We start from the raw sequence: 21,386 nt of genomic DNA, 5'->3' as shown, positions 1-21,386 counted from the left end.
ACCACTATGCCCTGCTCCCCTGCTGTTTTTGCTCCTTCACTCAGAAGGCTTGCATCATTGCCCAGGAGCAGGAGCAGGATGGAGATTTCCTGCCTGTTTCCCAGAGGTGCTGCTTGCTATATCATACAAATCATGGCAGCAAGGGCAATTCCTTATCCCTTCCTATAGATGTAGGTTGCTGTTGCTCTACCTAGAAGTTATGAATTGATTCTACAACACAAGGTGCAGGTAAGTTTTCTTCCCTTAATTCACTAGAGGATTTGTTTATTTTCTGAGAAAAGGGCTTAAAAAATATCAGGCCTTGATACCTGTTATGATTTGGATATGAGGTGTCCCCCAGAAGCTCATGTGTGAGACAATGCAAGAAGGTTCAGAGGAGAAATGATTGGGTTGTAAGAATCTTAACCCAATTAGTGATTTAATCCCCTGATGTGGATTAACTGAGTGATAACAAGTGGTAGGATGTGGCTGGAGGAGATTGTAATTGGGGCGTGACTTTGGGGTATACATTTTGTAATTGGAGAGGAGAGACTCTCTCTCCGCTTCCTGATGATGCAAGCTTCTTCCCTCTGTCACACTCTTCTGGTCATGATGTTCTGCCTCATCTTGAGCCCAGAGGAATGGAACTGGCTTTCTATGGACTAAGACCTCTGAAACCATGAGCCTTCAAATAAACCTTTTCTCCTGTATAATTGTGCTGGTCAGATCATTTAGTCGCAGCAGCAAAATAAATGACTAAAACAATGCCATTGTCCAATTTAGAGTAATTTCTCAACTTTGCCCTGACCTTACTTTATCTCTATGAACTCAAAAGTGAGTGTGAACTCCCTCCTGCATGGGGTTCCCAGGAATGCAAAACTGTCACTCTACACAACATCTAATGAATTTGTTAAATATGGCTTATTTTCTGCTCCCACATTTTCCTCTTTTTTATTCTTGTTTCTTCTGGAAGAGACTTGTTGTTTGGCTCAGTGTTAACCTTGAACTCACAGCTCTCTGAATAACTTAAGGAAAGGTAGTGTTCTCTTGATTCTCTGGTGTATTATTTTAAGATTAGAGTGATGTCCTCTTATGACTTTCTATACACTAGAGTGGTAGAAGCAAAATTTGTTTGCATGTAATTCATTTATAACATAACTCCTGGAAATAATACTGCGTGGATCAGGAACTAAGCAAGAAAGTAATGAAAGAAGATAATACAACTTTAGGAGCAAGTTATAATTTTTTAAACTCTGATAGACTTTTCAGAAATTTTCTCAGATTTTCCACCTGAAAATATAAAGTGATTATCAACCAAGTATTTTTCTTCATTATTGCATAAGGACTAGTCACACAGCTGTACATTAGGAATGGTTCTCTGTGTTGAACACTCCCATTCGATTTTCCTAAAAAAGAAAAAAAAATATGCATGTATAAGCACAAAAAGTCATACTGATGCTCATTTCTTATACCTGATCACATTCTAAAATTCCCCAAAAGTGGAAATATTTATTACAAAACAATTCCATCACTTTTCTTCTTGGGTTAATGCCACAAAGTATTTGGAGAATAAATTAATTATGAGAGAAATAAAAATTTAAGTTTTTATTTGAAATAAAGGTGTGTTTTTATTTAAATAAAGCTGTATTTTATTCATGTAAACATTATTAGGTATAAACATTAAAATTCATGATTTAAGAAAAATATTTTTTTCATTTCCAGCTTTAAGAAACATGTGTTTGAGAAACAGCTATTAGAAAATAATCTTTAAATATGGGTTACCTGAAAATTTTAATAATTTTGGAAGATTTCTGGGTTATTCCCATAAAACAAATCAATGTATTTTTAAGATTATTCTCATAAGAAATGGATTTATTGAAAAGCTAATATTTATCTCCAAATCATTGTCATCTTCAGGCTAATTTAAATAGTTTCTTCCACTATTATTAATCAAAATTATTATACTGTTTTATAATTACAATCAATTTATATATTTTAATGCATTTCTGATGGGACCAAGTTTTTTGATAAAATTAATCTTAATAAGTACATACTACATATATTTTGAGTATTTATTTATTTTATAGTTGTCCCTCTTTATCCACATGGAATATGTTGCAGAAATCTAATGTTTTTTTTAATTCATACAAAGTACCAAATTCCATAGAAGATATTTTCTTAAAAACTTCAGTTCATGATTATTTTCTTGATAACTTGGAAAGTTTCAGCTTTTGATCCAAATAAAGCATTTTATACCTTTTTGCATATTCAAATTGTCACTATCATTACTCTTCCTCTTTGGAACCATAATCTAAGAGCTACTTAAAGATAAGTAGCACAATATGCCAATAGTCAGATAACCAAGATACCACTGAGTGATAAATGGTCAGGTAGCATATACAGCACTGATACTTTGGACATTGGGATGACTGATCCCAGGAAGACCCTAGTATGATGGTGAATAGATTTCATCATTCTATTCAGAAGAGGATGCAATTTGAAAATTATGAATTGTTTATTGATACAATTTTACATATAATATTTTCAAAAGTGGTTTTCCACAGAGAAATGAAATACATAAAGTGAAACTACAGACACATGTGAAGTACTATATGTATCATAGAGCTAAAATTTATTCGAGTTTATTTTTGGAATTTTTTTATAGAATTCTGAGAACATGGTAGGTTTTGTTGCAAATTTACAAATCTATTTTAATACATTATCTGTGTATCAGCTTCCAGAATAAGATGAATACTTCTCTAGCACAGTAGAGTATTTAGTCTCAATTTGTTCTGTTCTTCACTTAACGGGGTAAGTGGACACAACAGGAAGTGCAGCCATTGTCAAGTGTTTAGGTAGGGAAGAGGAATATGTCTGTTGCTCATAATGTAATTATTCATTTCAATGAGATCCTATGACTACTCATGCTGAAATGTATAGGTGTATTCTTTAAGTAAATAATATGTTATGTTACAATACTTCTAGGAGGTTAAATATTTTAATGTTGAAATGAGCTATTTCAATAAGAAGTAATCCCAAGACCTAAAGTAGCAAGTTTTAAAATCAAGAACTTAAATGACAGTTGTAGTGTGTATAAGATGAATCCTTGCATTTGGTGATGTATAGGCTACACAGAAGAGATTTTCATGCACTTATGGGGTGGAACAATAATCAAAAGTACTTTATGAGAGAATTGAGTCAGATGATGAAATAGAAATGACATTTTATTCTTTCCCCATGAAAGTGAAGACAGAATTTAGTGGAAACTAGTGTACGGTGTTTTGTGTGCTTGTTACTGCTATTGGGAATAACATGTTCTAATCTTGCAGTGCAAATGGGCCATTGATTTTGCAAGATAATCTGGTTTCAATGTTGGAATTATGATCTTGCAAAAGGTATAGAGTAGGGGGGCAAGAAAACAATACAATGAATGGGTTGTATTCTGTAGGAACAAGACCATAATAGTTAAATATTCCATCGTTTATAGATATTGAAAAGGGATACGTTACCACTACAAAGCATGGGTTCAGGATCTATTGTGTGATGATGAGCAACAAGGTTCTACTTCACAGTTCTTACTCTCCCGTCAAAGCCAGAAGCATCAGGAGTAATGGAAGCATATAAATATTAACATATTCAAAATATTATTATTTTTAAATAAAAATATATATTTGTGTACTATTTCTACATGTGACCAGAATTGTAAAATATACAGTACTCAGCTAATCTAATTAATTGAATTACTTACTAAATTGATTATATTAATTAGTGCCCTTTGAAATCCTTTTTTCTAAAATCTGAAAAAGTGATAATTATGTCCCACTATAAAAAGATTCTTTGTTCTGCGATTAATGTATATAGAAGACTTCCAGGGTATCAGGGTGTTTTTATTTTCTTTTCAAAGAAAAAATATTGTTTGTTTTTCTTTAGTTTTTCTGTTTATTTAATTCTAGCATTTCCATGATTATAAAAATGCACAACTTTGACATACAGCAGGTAAGCAAAGGTCATTTTTTTGTAGGCATGAATAATGTAGAACATCTTATGTACTATAAGCTGTAAGCATAGTCATGTATTCATAGGAAGCAAAGTAGGTGAGAAAACGTGCAGTAATATTTTCAATTAAAATATCAAGTCTTATAATAGATTTTGAGTAATTATCAGAGACTTACACAAGGGAAGTAGTCTCCTAATCAAAGACTTTTGATTAATCTAATCACTCTTTCACTCTGCCTATGCAAATAATGTCCCACTGGTGTTCTAATTTAAAACAACAGGTTTCATTTATTAATGAATAAAAGGAAGTTACCAGTGGTAATGACAGTATTATGACTGAATATTGTGATCTAAGAAGCAATATGACAGAAATAATAAAATTGATTAGTAAAAGAGGAAACTGATAGTTCATTGATAGTATTTACAGAGACAAAATTTTACTTACCATTATCCAGGTTGTGCAGATAATTGAGAAAAAAATTCTCTAATCTGATCTCCTGTAATTAGTTCTGAATCCTTTGCATGCTAATCATTTCATCCCATTTGTAGATAAACCACCATTGGAACAAAAATAAATTCTTTTAAAGCAATTTCAAATATTATTAAAGAAACTATGTTATTATTTATTTCATAGTCTCATGATTTTATTTCTCTCCCACCCCACAACTAGAATTCTCTTTCTTCCATGATATGTCATTAAATTTTCACAAAGTTAATTGAAATAAGCTAATTCCAAAAATGTCTTATAGCTATATAACTAGAATATACAATAGATTAATTTTGCAAAAAAATATTCTAGGTAAAGTCAAAAATTTGAAATATGTAGGTGAGTCCAAACTCAAGATGCTGAGATGCATGATACCATTTAATAATTTCTGGTGCTCCATCTCATGGCCACTGAATCCTGATGGGAGGAAGATATTAACACTTTGTGAATGGATTAGTGGACACCATTATTATGAATTTAGCATTATACATCAAGACCAGGAAACAAGAAAGGAAAAATTTACCATTCAAAATTTCTAGATTGCTACCACCCTTACATTCTTCCAATTTTTTTCCTGTTCCATTTAGTACCACAAATGACAAAGTCCTCACCAGCTGTGATGTAATATTATAACCAGAAGGGGCTTTCCCCATTTTAGCCATGAGGACTTTGATTCCTCGCAAATGGCTTCTAACGACGTAAGTACCTTCACAATTCCATTACCCAGAGTTTGCATTTTCCATGCCAGATCATCCAAATATTTCATCTTGCTTTCAAGGCCTTTATCAAAACCCATTCAGACAACAATTATGCTAGAGTTTGATAGCTTTGGCATTCTCAACAAAGTTGAAAGCAGTAACAAAGTCAACAGACATCACAGCCTCTTCTCACCTGTGGACTTTAGTTCCCTCTTCATCTAAACGTGGAAATACAGATCGCTAGGCTGTTGAGCATGTTCAAGAAGGTACACTCTACCTTCAGGAGTCATGCCGTTGTATTGATGATCATCTGGCTCCTAGGCAGACTTAGCCATACTAAAAAAAGATATGAGTCTCTGGGATCGTCAGAGACTCAGCATAGAAATTCAGCTCCTGTCTCATAAAGAAAGGGAGGGGGGCATGTATGGAGGAAGGAAGGACTGTATAGAGGGAAAAGAGGGGTGGGGGGAAGGGAAAAAATAACAGAATGAATCAAACAACATTACTCTATGTAAATTTATGATTACACAAATGGTATGCTTTTACGCCATGTACAGAGAAACAACATGTATCTCATTTGTTTACAATAAAATAAAATTAAAAAAAAAAAAGAAACTATCTAAAACTGATAGCCCGTTCATCCCTACCATGAAACTGACACAGTGAGTGTTTTCATAAATATGTTAGAGATAGAAATTCCCCAGTTTGAAAAGTAGGACTGGGGATGCTTCCACTCTAGCCATTTCACTTTAACTTTGTTTTTTACTTTTTAATTTAATTTTTATGTGTTCGAATTAGTTGTAAATGACAGCAGAATGCATTTTGATTCATTGTACATAAATGGAGCACAACTATTTCACTTCTCTGGTTGTACATGATGTACAGTCTTACTATTCATGCAATCATACAAGTACATAGGGTAATGATGTCAATCACATTCCATTATCTTTCCCACTACCCTGTCCCCTTGCCTCCTCCAATTCCCCTCTACTCAATCCAGAGTTCCTCCATTCATTCCTTCCCCCCCACCCCAATTATGGATCATCATCCATATATTAGAGAAAACATTTAGCCTTTAGTTTTCTGGGATTGGCTTATTTTGCTTAACATGATACTCTCCAACTCTATTCATTTACCTGCAAATGCCATAATTTCATTCTTCTTTAAGGCTGAGTAATACTCCATTGGGAATCTATACCACATTTTCTTGATCCATTTATCTATTGAAGGGCATCTAGGTTGGTTCCAGGCTTAGCTATTGTGAAATTGAGCTGCTATAAACATCGATGTGGCTACATAACTGTAGTATGCAGATTTTAATCTTTGGGTATAGACTGAGAAGTGAAATAACTGGGTCAAATGGTGGTTCCATTCCAAGTTTTCTAAGGAATCTCCATACTGTTTTCCATAGTGGTTGCACTAATTTGCCATCCCACCAGCAGTGTATGAGTGTTCCTTCTTCTCCACATCCTTGTTAACACTTATTGTTACTTGTGTTCTTGATCATTGGCATTCTGATTGGAGTGAGATGATAGAGTAGTTTTGGTTTGCATTTCTTTAATTACTAGAGATGTTGAACATTTTTCATATATTTGTTGATCAGTTGTATACCTTCATCTGTGAAGTATCTGCTCAGTTCCTTAGTCCATTTATTAACTGGATTATTTGTTTTTTGATTATAAGTTTTTTGAGTTCTTTATATATCCTTGAGATTAGTGCTCTCTCTGATGTGCATGTGGTAAAGATTTTCTCCCACTCTGTAGGCTCTCTCTTCATGTTATTGACAGTTTCCTTTACTGAGAACAAACTTTTTAGTTTGAATCTATCCTATTTGTTGATTCCTGATCTTATTTCTTGTTCTTTAGGAGTCTTGTTAAGGAAGTCAGGTCTAAGTTTGCACGATGAAGATTTTGGCTGCTTTTTATTCCATTAGGCACAGGGTCTCTGGTCTAATTCCTAGGTCCTTGATCCATTTTGAGTTGATTTTTGTGCAGGGTGAGAGATAGGCATTTAATTTCATTTTACTGTGTCTGGATTTCAAATTTATCCAGCACCATTTATTGAAGAGGCTATCTTTTCTCCAATGTATGTTTTTGACACCTTTGTCTAGTTATGAGATAACTGTACTTATGTGGGTTTGTCTCTGTGTCCTCTATTCTGTACCATTGTGCTACCTGTCTATTTTGATGCCAATACCATGCTGTTTTTGTTACTATTTCTCTGTAGTATAGTTTAAGGTCTGGTATTCTGATACCTCCTGCTTCACTTTTCTTGCTAAGGATTTCTTTGGCTATTCTGGGTCTCTTATTTTTCCAAATGAATGTCATAATTGCTTTCTCTATTTCCATGAGAAAAGATGTTGGGATTTTAATTGGAATTGCATTGAATTTGTATTACACTTTTGGTAGTATGACAATTTGGACAATATTAGTTCTGCCTATCCAGAAACTTGGGAGATCTTTCCATTTTCTAAGGTCTTCTTTAATTTCTTTCTTTAGTGTTATGTCGTTTTCATCATAGAGGTCTTTCACCTCCTTTGTCATATTGATTTCCAAATATTTTATTTTTTTGAGACTCTTGTGAATGGGGTAGTTATCCTAATTTCTCTTTCAGAGGATTCATCACTGATGTATAGGAATGCATTTGATTTATGGGTGTTGATTTTATATCCTGAAACTTTGTTAAACATTTATTAGTTCTAGATGTTTTCTGGTGGAATTTTTTGGATCCTCTAAATATAGAATCATGTCATCAGCAAATAGTGATAATTTGAATTATTTTCCTATCCATATCCCTTTAATTTCTTTCATCTATCTAATTGGTCTGGCTAGAGTTTCAAGGACTATGTTGAATAGAAGTAGTGAAAGAGGGCATCCCTGTCTTGTTCCAAATTTTAGAGGGAATGCTTTCATTTTTTTTTCATTTTGAATGATATTGGCCTTGGGTTTAGCATAGATAACTTTTACAACGTTGTGGTACGTTCCCATTATCCCCATTTTTTCTAGTGTTTTGAACATGAAGAGTGCTATATTTTGTAAAATGTCTGTTCTGCATCTATTGAGATGATTATATGATTCTTATCTTTAAGTCTATTGATGTGATGCATTATTTATTGATTTCCATATGTTGAACCAACCAGTTGATTCTTTGAAAAAAATAAATAAAACTGGTAAACCCGTAGCCACACTAATGAAGAGGAGAGTGAAAACTTAAATTACTAAAATAATGATGAAAAAGGATATATCACAACAGACACTATTGAAATACAGAAGATAATTTAAAACTATTTTGAAAGTTTGTACTTCAACAAAATAGAAAATCTCAAAGACATCGACATATCTGTCAATTTGGAGATATATGAACTATTCAAACTGAATCAGCAGGACATCACCATTTAAACAGGTCAATCTCAAGCAATGAAATAGAAGACACCATCAAAACCTAACAACCAAGAAAAATCCAGAACCAGACAAATTCTCAACTGAGTTCTACAAGACCTTCAAAGAAAAATAAATACCAATACTCTTCCTAATATTCCATGAAATAGAAAAGGAGGGAACCCTTCTAAACTCATTCTATGAAACTCTTATTACCCTGATACCAAAACCAGACAAAGAGACATCAAGGAAAGAAAACTTCAGATCAATATCCCTGATGAACACTGATGCAAAAATTCTTAATAAAAATTCTGCTTAATTGCATACAAAAACATATTATAAAGATATTGCACCATGGTGAAGCGGGATTCATCCCACAGATGCAAGGTTTAACTGTCTTTCTGAGTGTTTCTTTGCCCTTTGCTTATTACTCTGCATAAAAACAGAAATTCTCCAATATGATGACAACAGAACAGCTAAGTTCATACAGGCTTTTGCCACTTGGGGGTCAATTTGATCCTTCAGGAGCATAATGTGCCACTTAGGAGGAATTTAAGAGCTACAACAACTTCTGCTAGAGAGCACAGATACACCATTGGTCTGATCCAATAGGTTCATAAAAAGTTAATTCGTCTTTATTGACCAAAAATACTTGGAAAGGAAACCTTTAACAACTAGTTGTAAGTTATTGTAATTAAATATATAAAAACTAAAGCTCACTTTCATAATTTTCTAATGTCCCCTCTAAATATATTAGAAGTGACAACTAGACAATGTAGAATCTCTGTTGTTCCTTCCTGAAGATATAAAAAACTCCAGGTTAACAACAACAACAACAAAATAATAATAAAATAAAAAAAGAGAAATCTTCATTCTGGGAATGTCTAATTAACTTTGCATTTCTAAAAGTTTACATAATTCATGTATGTTTTTATATACCTATAAAATTCTGTCAATGATTTTCCTCTCTCATTCACATTGCTTATTCATCAGAAATATTATTCGAATGCTGTATGGTTAATGAGAAGATGAAATTGTATAGATTTGAGAGACTACTACAGCTATTATATTTGGTGAAGGATCATTTAATGAGAGGGCAGCCATACATGCCAGGGTGTCCAGGATGACATTTATTCATGCCAGTTTTTCTCTCATAATAATTACTAGTGTCTATTAGTCACAGAAATGTCTTAGCATGGAGGCACAAGATAAATTTAACTGATAGAATTTTGCAAAATATGACATTGAAAATGGTGGATACATTGGAGTTCACAAAAAGTTTAAGTTTTATTTTTCAGAGTATTACATTGTTCATGACAGGTAGAAAAACATACAAGTGATCTATATGAGACTAATATGTATATATCCAGCAAAGAAAAAAAAATCAATGCATAGATGAGGCAACTCATAGAATTAGAGAATATATTTTTAAACCACATATCTTGTTAGAAATAAAAATCCCAAATATTTAAGGGATTACTTCAACTCACTATAAAAAATCATGGCTAGTACAATTAAAACTGTACTGAAAACTCAAATGGATAACCTCTAAAGAAGATATATAAGAAAAATAGCATCAGTAATCATTATGAAAATAAAAATATGAATCACAACATGTGATTAACACTGTTAGAATGGCTATAAAAAATAAGTTTTGGTGAGGCATTGGAAAAATTGTAATCCTTCTGCAATGTTGGCAGGATGTGAAATGCTACGATCGCTATCAACACTGGTATTGAGCTTCCTTAGATAGAAATAGAGCTAACACATAGTCCATCAATGCCATTTCTGTGTAAACGTCCTGTTATTGTTTGAAAGTGAAGTGTCTCCCAAAAGCTCAGAAGACAATGTAGAAATTTTTCAGATATGAAATGATTACATGATGAGAGTTATAATCAGTGAGGAAATCCAATTTATGGATGCATAATGTGAAAGAAAGTACCCCGATGCTAGGTAGTATCTACAGGCAGGTGGGCTGTGAAGGAAGGGAGTAAGTCCTTGTGGGAATACCTTTGGAGTTTATATTTTGTCCCTGGTGCCTTGTGAGTTCATTCATATTCATCCCCCCCCCCCCTTTTCTCTCTATCTCTATCTCTGTTTCTATCTCTGTCTCTATCTCTATCCCTCTCTCTCCTTCCCGGCTGCCATGAATGAACAGCTTTCCTGCACCGTACCCTTCTGCCATGATGTTCTGTCTTACCTCAGGTATGAAGATTTGTGCATTAACTAATTCTGGAGCCTTCCATATCAACAAATTGATATCACTTCAAGGATGGTTGACTGTGGAATTCTTGATGGTATGGTACATATATATTTAATTAAGATTGTCCCAGTTAGCAGACCAGAGCATTATTCAAAACAGAAATTGAAAAATCAATGCAATGATATATTTGATCCCAGTAGAAGAAAAGATAGAGGTAAGAATACTTCTTGCAGCTGGCCAAAATCTATATTTATGCAATGCTATTATAAGTTTTGAAAAAAGTATAAAAACGTAGGAGAAGAAAATGATACCGATCCTAATTAGATTAGTGAATGACATATGCATGTTTCAAAATATCACACTGGCCCTGTTAACATGTACAATTAACACATGCTACTCAAATATTTTAAAAGGCAGAAATGTAGGACAATCAGGAAAAATGTTACTGGTGTTAGGGTAAATGTATAGAAACACATCCCCAATACATTGTGCTTTCAGTTTGTAAGAGTTATTGACATCGTGAAACTCTTGGTGTAACAAGAGAAATTCCTTCTTTGCAAATAGATATGTCCTGTGATGAGTCTATGTCTATTGCATTTTTGAATACAATATAGCCTGAGAATGTTCAGTTGAATTAGAACAGACAGAATATGAGTAAAAATCCAGTTTATATATTCAAACTCTAATACAGGATCTTATTTGCAGAATAGAAATAAGGCAGATAGAAAAAAAAATTTCCATTCTTGCCTTGTTAATTCATTAAATTTTAGTTAAAGCTATTAGCACATTTTAATTGTACAGTTAATGGGATTCACTCTCATATCTCAATACATGCATGAATTATGCAATGATCGTGTTTATCCATCTACCTTTCTTTTACCCTTGACCCTGCTCCTTCTCTCCCACAGTACACTTACCAATCTCTTGATGTGTTTCGGCCCACCCTGCCCTTCCATACCTTTAGTGAACACTGTTCCATTCTGTATTCTACAAAGTTGATTTATTGGTTTCCAAAAATAATGAGAATATATAGTATTGGAGAACTTTATGTATGTTGAGTGAAACAAGCCAGATACAGAAAGACAAATATCAACTTATCTTTAAAATAATATCGTATGAAATAGTGTCTTTAAAATAGCAAGTTCTGCAAAATTTTGGCAAAGGCGTGCAGGGTTGGGGAGTGTTAGTGGAAAACTAGAACATCAGGGGTAAATCGTTTGAAATAAGTAAATGTCGAAGAACAAAAGTCCATATTGTTATTCTATTAACTATAAAAAATTACTGAATGAAACCTAGAAGACAGAAAACAACATCAATAAACTGATTTTAAGTAAAATTAAAACCACATTTTAGCAAACATTAAAGCCCCAAATTATGCACAGGTTTAAAATTTTAAAGGCAAGCTTTCTAACAAAACTCTGTAGAAAAAAAAACAATATGTTACCTCTAAAAATCCCACTTGTAAAACTGCTTTAACAAGAAAAACCCATGTCTTTTAAAATGCAAATGAATTCATGACTATTTCAATATTGATATATGAAAGAAGTAACTTATTAGACAATTAGAAATTTGTTTCATAAAATTGTTTAATATGCTAAAATGCTTCCATTTTGTATTTGCAAACTGACACTAGAAATACGTTCTATGCTCTATTTTTTGAAAAGGAAGATTGAATTAAATTTTAAAGACTTTTTAATTTATATCATAGAGATATCAACCATTGTATAACACATTGAAATTTTACTGCTCAACCATGCCCATAATCCTACCAGTATTTGACATGTAAGAAATAATAGTGAAATTTGTATTTGTTGAGGAAATCCAGAATTCAATATATGATAGAATGTGCAAAAATGTTTTCATTCAAAGAATTATATAACTAAGCATAATTTATACAGATTATTTATTTAGTTATTTTCTTTTATTGCAACATTCTTATTGGTTCCACTTAATGGTATTGGTTTTTGCCAAGGTTTTTTGAAGTGCAAATCACTTATCACTGCTTTTGCAATATGAAATTTTAATTGGACCTCATTAGCTATATTACTATATTTGCATGTGTTTCTTCCAAAGTTTAAAGTGGTATCAATAATTATAATGTCAAAATTTGATAAATTTTACATAAAATGTATTTATGTATGTATTTATGTATCTACATAAAATTATTTAAATTTAAGTTAGTTAAATTAAAGATCATATCTCAATTTCATTTAGCTTTATGACTTTATCCCATTATAATTTTTTAAATTTACTATTGTTATTTTTTTAATTTTATTTGTTCTCTCAGATGTATATGACAGAAGAGTATACTTTGACAAATTATGTATACATGGAGTATAACTTATTCTAAAGAGGATTCCATTCTTGCGGTGGTATATTATGTGGAGTTTACTGGTTGTGTATTCATATTTGAACATAGAAAAGTGATGTCTGATTCCATCTACTGCCTTTCCTAATTCCCCAAATAACATGGTACACTTGTATGTTGGTTTTTAAAAACTTTAAGCTACTTGTAGCTTTCCTGATGGATAAAAAAATGACTTATCTGAAAGGCATATTGACCCAGTCCTGTACTTTCAGGAATGAAGAGTCTAAGGTAAAAAGATGGCTTCAGCTCAGGAGCCTGAAATAATATAGCAAGACATTGTCTCAAAAAACAGTAACAAAAACAAACAAACAGACAAACACTATATACAGTGGTTATCACTATATGCAGTAAATTGGAACATCAAAAGTAATTAGTATGTAATAGGTCAACATAATAACAAAAATATTTTTCTCATCCCCCAACATCACTGATAATACATACACAAATAAGATGGGCATAATTTTAGTTAGCAGTAAGACATGCTTGGTCAGTAGTTTTAGAAAATACTTGATACAGAGCAAATAAGGCAATGAACAGCCCTGCCTCAGTGGCACCTCAAGTTCTGACAAGATAGCTATTTTAGGATTCTCTCTGATCTCAACCCTATAAACCATTCCTTTTACAATAGCAGAAAGAGGTAAATGCAGAGGGTAAGAACCAAAATGCTAAGGTATGTTTGCTTAGAGAGCCTAATTGTTACGACATATTAAACAAGACCTACACAAACCTCACAGAGCAGAAATTTCCAGAACTAGGAAAGCCCAATGATTAAGACTGAAGTCTGCTAATAAACACTCCTATAAAACCAGTTGCATTTAGTACCTGTCAGTCAAGACCTGTCAGCCAAGAAAGAGCAAGAATACCAAAAGTTGCCCTTAGGCAGTTAACTAATGTAGCTTGTCAAACCAGAATCAAGAAGTGATACTTGGGTGGGACTTTCTAGCAATCTCCCTCTTGCCCCAGTAACACAAAAAAGTGTTGGGACACAAAAAAGTGGGTCATTGCTCTCCTTTCATAAAACCACTCATCTCCCTTGAAGATGCTGCTGCTCTTCTTTTTTTTTTTTTCCTATTCAACTTTGCTATTCTTTTACTAAATCTGTTATCTTGCTTGAAATGCTATCACAGAAAGACACAAGAGCCAAGAAAACTATAATCTCCAGTAAGATCTTAAATATGATTTCAATTCTGTTATCACATAAGAGAGTAAGTATGTGTGATTTGGATAAAAAAAAAACAGTGAAAATATTAATAGCATTGGCAACATACCTAGAAATTGAAACTTTCTCCATATTGATTGAACTATTGTGGCATGCCATTGACTTTCCAAACTACATATTTTAGGGTAAAGAAGATAGATTTCCAGTTTAAGATGAAGAACTGATTAAAAGAATTAATCTTCATTAATTGTTTCAAAAATTAGTTACATGATAATTATATACAAAGTGGAATCCATTCAAAATGAGTGGACAAAGGTAACTCAGTTTCCCAAAGTTTGATGCATTCAGGGGGAATAGCATAAGATGGGATCTCATGAGTAACAACTAAATTTTGAAAAGGTCTCATTTCAGAACATATAAAGATCTGCAACTAGAGAGTAGGGTTGTATAAATGAAGGGAATTTGTTTTGACCTAATCTGTTTCGGAAAGTTACTCTATAGGTAATTCGAATAAATATAGCTTATGTTGGCATATTTTTGCTGGAAAGTTGATACCCAAGTTTTACTCTCCTTATATTTTTTGAACAACTGTTAGTGTGTGACCCAATTCATACCCTTAAGTGAATCATCATGAAACATGCCCTAGACACATGCAGAAGCTGAAAATGAACTCAGTAAGTGAAGGAAATTAGCAAAGGAGTGGAAGTGGAAGTCAGTACTTCCATGAATAAACAGATGCTCTTAAGTATAAATAAAAATAGACCTACATGTTATAAGATATAGTAAGAAAATAAGGAGCAAAAGAGGAGAAATGGCAAAAGATTGAGATATAATTCAAAAGTGAGGAAATAAAAGAATATATATAAGCTACTAAAAAAACCTAATGAAATGTGATCATCAGTAGACCTTTTCTCAGCAAAAGTGGATTGCAGAAGTTATTGCAAAATACTGCTAAAGTTCTGATGGAAATATTTTTACAATTTAAAGACTAAAGTAAGCATTTTTAAATGTGTTTATCACATACACTTTCTGTAAAATAGTGCTTATATGCGCCCTAGCAAACCAAAGAGCAATCTTAGAAGAAAGCATGAGGGGAATTAGAAAATGTGAAGCAGAAGAAAAACAAATCCATGGTATCAACTATAAGAAAAGTCAACACGATAATCTAGTTGGAGTAGTTAGCAAATAGCATGAGTAAGAAACTGTGTAGTAAAACAATAAATAAATCACCTTTGCTCTGTAATAATTATAAAGAGAAGAATTTAAAATGTCAGGTATGTGAGGATGAGAGGAAAGACTATAAAATAAATTCATAGAACTAACTTGATTTTAGACAAATGAGGATTCATGGGGAGGAGATTTGGTACCTGTTCTCTTAAACACCATGTGTGAAATCTTCTCTAAAAAACAAACAAAAAATAACTTGTTTTAATGATGAATAGTGCATTATAATTTTGTAAATATTTAGAAATATTTACATATTTAAGCTGTTATAATTATTCTTTTTAATTTTCTACAATCAACCTACACATGGGTCATGTAAGACAACTGAACTTCCAACAATATAAAGGTGGTAAATCAATGTAAAATTTATTTATCCATGCGATAATTGATGGTGCTAATGAGAAGTTAAAAAAACTATGTGCAGAACATTTCCTTAATGTATATGATAGGGTGTTAACTTGTATGTCCTAATATTATGAAAACATGATACTAAGTTTTTAGGATGTGGTTTACAAGTGTTAAAGTTGTCATTAGATGTAAATGTGCATATATTAAAAACCTAATTTGGGAGACACATGGTGGCACACTCCTCTGCTCCCAGGTATTCAGGAGACTGAGACAGGAAGATTGCAAGTTCAAGACCAGTCTCAGCAATTTAGCACGACTCTAAGCAACTGTGAGAACCTGTGTCAAAAAGAAAAGAAAGAAAAAAAAAAAAAAAAAGATAAAAAAGGCTGTGGCTGTGGCTTTGATGAAATGCCCTTAGGTTAAATCCTTTGTATGGGAAAAGAAAAAAAAATTACTAATATAAAGTAACTGTTCCCCCCTAGCCCACCCCCATTGTGAATTAGCATACTCATATCATAGAAATCATTCAGTCTTTGCTTTACTGAATTTAAAATTATTTTAAAAAGCAATTTCTTCATCTTTTATGTAAGAAGTAAAATAACTAAAAGTTTATCCAGATAAATAAATGAATGAGGTAAAATGGTATCTGTCAAGGTACAGTTCTCATTTGATATATTAAAAAATGAAAAAAGTCAAAAGTGTTCAAAAGTGTGGATAGGAAAGGCGAAAAAGGTGGGTATTTAAAAACTATTTCTTGGCATTATTTGAATAAATAATATAATATTAATAAGAAACATTATTTAAAATATAGAAAAAACTAAGTCTTAATTTGCACACAAAAACCTATCAATAGCAATTAGACAAATGAAATGAAAATGTAAAAATATGAGTGTGAGGCAGGGGTGGGAAAAATTTTAATCATCATTTATCATATTTATTTATATGTTTCATGCTTTTAACAATATTAAGTAAACAACAAAAATCACAGGTATTAAGTATGGATTTAATTATCAAAATCATTGAGGCAAATAAAATAAGATAAAATAAAGTGAATTTGTTAAAAGTACTAATTATTTATTCAATGAATAAAATAGTATGATTAACAGTTTTGTATAATTATTACCGTTAGCTAGAATCCCATATCTGTCATCTCTCTCATGTTTTTTAAGGTTTGCTGAGTTTTTCATACAATACTCATGTTTTCAGGATTGTCTATTTAATTGGGTTAAACAACTAAGTAAAAGAAATTTTCAAAAGCATAATGCTTTGTCTAGAAAAGTAATTTCTGTCTCTTTAAAATATGCTTATGTGTTTAAGGAACCTATGAAATATTCAGGAATATACCCAGAATAACACGATCCAATCATGTGAATAACAAAATGGGGTCCTAATTAGAATAAGATACATTCCATGCATGTTGGTATAATTATATCAAAATGGATTCTACTGTTGTGTGTAACTAAAAAGAACCAATATTAAAAAATAAGTAAATAAATAAATGAAAGGGCCAGGAAAATAGCTTAGTGGTTGAGCACACCTATGTTTCACACCTAGTACTACTGCAAAAATGAAGCAACAAAATGAAACAAAAACCCCACAAGAAAGCAATAGCAAGAACAACAAAAGCATAACCGTTGTTGGGCTGGCGAGAAGCTCAGTGGTCGAGGGCTTGCAAAGTGTGATTGAGGCCCTGGGTTCCATCCTCAGCTCCAGCAACAAAATAAGACAAAAGAACATTGTTGCCATCACGTTCTCAAGTAGAGCATTTCTAGAGTGTCTTTGATCCATCTTTGTAAGGAGTTTTAAAACATCAAAATGCCTTTCATTTGGAAAGGACTTAGTAGTTACAAGTTTTAACTCTTAAGGATGAAAAAATAAAGTAACTTAGAAATAATTTTTAAAAAAGATTTAGTTTGAAGATTTACTTATTTTGATCATCTTAGAGCTAGTTTTCTTCTGTATCTCAATTCTGGATCATTCACCAATTTTTTTTTTTTTTCATTTGTTCTAATTAGTTGTACATAAGAGTAGAATACATTTATACATTTTGATAAATCATACATGAATGGAATATAATTTCTTATTTTTCTGATTATACATATTATAGGATCACATAGGTCATGAAGTCATAATGGACATGAAGTAATAATGTCTGTTTCACTCTATTATCCTTCCTACCCCCATACTCCTCCCCTCCCTTCACTCCCCTCTACCTAATACAAAGTAACTCTATTCTTCCCTAGCCCACCCACATTGTGAATTAGCATGCTCATATCATAGAAATCATTCAGCCTTTGGTTTCTTGGGTTTGCTTTGTTTTCATTAGTATGATATTCTTCAGACTCTATCCATCTACCAGCAAATGCCATAATTTCATTCTTCTTTAAACCTGAGTAATATTCCATCATCTATATATATACCAGATTTTCTTTATTCATTCATTTGTTGAATTTTGAGTATATCATAATCTATTTATCTATTTCACAAGAAACGTTTACATATCTTGCTAGCTTGATATTCTTAATGCTTGCCCAACTTTGAGTCTGTAATACCAAATGGGAATGGAAATATAAAATATGCCAAGTTGTTTTGCCAAACTGCTATGATAATTTTCACTCTGAGTTCATAAGGATTCACACTTACAATATGTGTGGTACAGGAAGGTAATGTCGAATCTGTACAAAATATTATTTTTTGTTGTATTTTTCATTTTCCTATTTGTAGTGATGTACAAATTTATGTTATTATCAATTCAGGATTTAGTCTTGTGACTTTCTGGTTTAATATGCAGTGAACAATATTTTTCTTCTTGAGTTCTCTTTATATTTTGAAATATTTTACTATTTATTATATCAAGAGTTTTGGGAAGTTTTGTGTTGAAATACCTTTGGCCGTTTTCAGTCCATCTTCTAATTCAATTCATGATTATGTTCTGTATTAACTGTTATAGTTTAGACAAATCAAACATAACCTTTACTATATAATCATGTTGCATTAAAAATGCAACAATATCTTCATATTAAAAACATTTTTCTCCAAAAACTTTTGCTTTTCACTTTCATCTTTAACCTATGTACAATCAATATCTAATGCGATTTATGCAAAACTTTTGTTGCACAAATTTGACAGCTATCAAAGCATTATTTATTCTATCCTTTTCTGAGCTGACTTGTAATGCAAACTTTGTTATATAAAAAGTTTCTGTGCATTTGTAATCATCCATCTAGACTTTCTTTTCTAATTCATTTTTTGTTTATATCCAACATTTTTGTCAATATATTTTATGGTATATTATGGTATAAGTGCTTACAACCTATTTTACTATTAGAAAATTTTTGGTGGAATACAAATATTCATGTATATTTAATTCCATATATTATATATATCCATAAGTGTAATTGTAGTTGGTATACCTGTTTCTCAAATAATTTTGTTAAATATCTTTTTATCTCAGTTTCAAGGTTACTATAATTGTTTTTCATTATAGTCAGTATGTTTTATTTATATTTATGTTGAAAACTTCCTTGTATCATTCACATATTTTATTTAAGGCATACAAACAAAGTTCTATTTAGAAAAAAATCTGTAGCACTATAAGTATGTATTTAAACAAGGTTAATATTTAAAAACAATAATCTTACCTTCTACTTAAGAATATGGGGAAAAAAGAGTAAATCAAACATGAAGTAGAAGAAAAAAATGAAACTCAAAAACCTACAGACAAGATGGCAATATAGAAAATCAGTAAAATCTACCTGTGCTTATATGATTATGACCAATGAAATAGGACTCTGATTAATGCAAGAAAAGGTACTTTGTAATACAAAATTCAGTAACAAAAAAGGGTCTATGAATATATACACAAGGCATACAAAATTCAGAGTAAAATAAAAGTACTTACTTTGGCAATCATTATACCCAAAATTAAACAACCAGTATGAAATGTACGAAATACTAAAACTGTTTAAAAACTAGAAAATATTCAGTGTCATATTTCTAATTAAAAGACTGAATCCATTAAAATGATTTTTGCACAAACTCCTATATATTCATATAACTTCATTGATGAAATTTACTAAACCTTTCAATAAGAAATAATACCAGTGATGCACAAAATCTAATAGAAAATAAGAGAAAATAATATATCATGACCCTAATATTTTAATTTGCAACAATTTTTCTCATGATTTTTGCAACTATCGTACATAGATTTCCCACGTATTCTTCATGCTTTTCCTCAGAAATCGTGTCTTACATAATGGTAGTGCATCATCAAGGCAGGAAATTGACATTGGCTGGCATCTCAGGTCAGATAATGAAGACTAGATTCTTGGATTTCACAAGTTTTTACATGCACTCCTCTTTTTAAATTTTTTTGTGTATAGTTTTATGAAAATTTATCACATGTGCAATTACATGTAATCATCAGCACAAACCTTACAAAAAATTGTTTCAACACCAAAGAGAAATTCCTTTGTGTTTCAACTTAAGAGTATTGGTTTCTCCAAACCTAATGCCTGCAACCATTGAGCAATTCTTTATAATTTTGATTCTCAGAGAACATGATATAAAATGAATAATATATTATCTAACCTTTTGCAATTGACTTTTTTTCCACTCAGTTAATTCCCTGAAGTTCCACCCTTCTCCTCGTGTATGTCAAGTTTGCTTTCAATCATAAAATACAGTTTAAAACCTCAAGAGAAGAATTACAATATATTCATTTATCTGTCCATTTCTTTCTCTTCATCTTTCCAGATGTACCAAATTCATTCTTTTATCATTTACACTGTCTATCCCTTCTTTTTAAGCAAGTTTTGCAGCTATTCAAATATTTTACTATTACTTCATCTAAGAATATTTTATGCTACTCTCATTTCTGAACATTTTTACTTGGCATACACATCTAGGTTGTCAGTTACTTTTTTTAGCACTTGAAAAATATTGTGCTTCTTCCTTCTGACATCTGTTTGAGAATCCACTGACATTTGAATTATTCATTCCCCTATAGATGGTGCATCACTTCTCTGATTGTTTCAAGTTCCTTTCCTTCTGTTAAGCTTTCATACACATTTGATTATGATGACCCTGGACATAGATGTCTTTGTGTTTACTCTGTTTGTGATTTTATTATATTCCTAAGTTTGTACACTTATGTCTTTTGCCAAATTTGGGACTGTTTCAGCCATTGTTTCTTCACATATTTTTTAATCCCACAATCTCTTTACTTCATTCTTGGGTCTTTGATCATTTACTACTGCCTTAAGTGACTTGAGGTACATTTTATCCATTTTGTAAAAATTACTTTCTCTTCTTCACACTGGCTAACTTACATTAATCTATATTCAAGTTCACACATTCTTTCCTCTATCAAATTCTTTCTACTAATGAGTCACCTACTGAGATTTTTGAGTTATTGTGTATTGGAATTAAGTTCTACTTCATTTTTCCCAATATCATAATTCTGTTCTGAGATTCTATTTTTTTGTCATTTGTTTCAATGATGTTCATGTTTATTTTTGCTTATTATAACTACAATATAATTTT

General features: G+C 31.8%; 1 pseudogene across 1 annotated transcript in view; it reads left to right on the top strand.

The window, feature by feature from the left end:
- The first annotated feature begins 5,122 nt into the window (after positions 1-5,122).
- LOC306670463 (proteinase-activated receptor 2-like) overlaps positions 5,123-21,386 on the top strand; it is a 30,836-nt pseudogene continuing 14,572 nt past the window's right edge. The window contains exon 1 of the transcript in view: positions 5,123-5,160. The product of the transcript in view is annotated as a proteinase-activated receptor 2-like (transcript). The remainder of the gene's footprint in view (positions 5,161-21,386) is intronic.

Source organism: Sciurus vulgaris (genome assembly GCF_902686455.1).
Source record: "Sciurus vulgaris genome assembly, chromosome: 10".
Lineage (NCBI taxonomy): Eukaryota > Metazoa > Chordata > Mammalia > Rodentia > Sciuridae > Sciurus > Sciurus vulgaris.
Note: the sequence above shows the minus strand (reverse complement) of the source record. Positions and strands in the feature narration are given on the sequence as shown.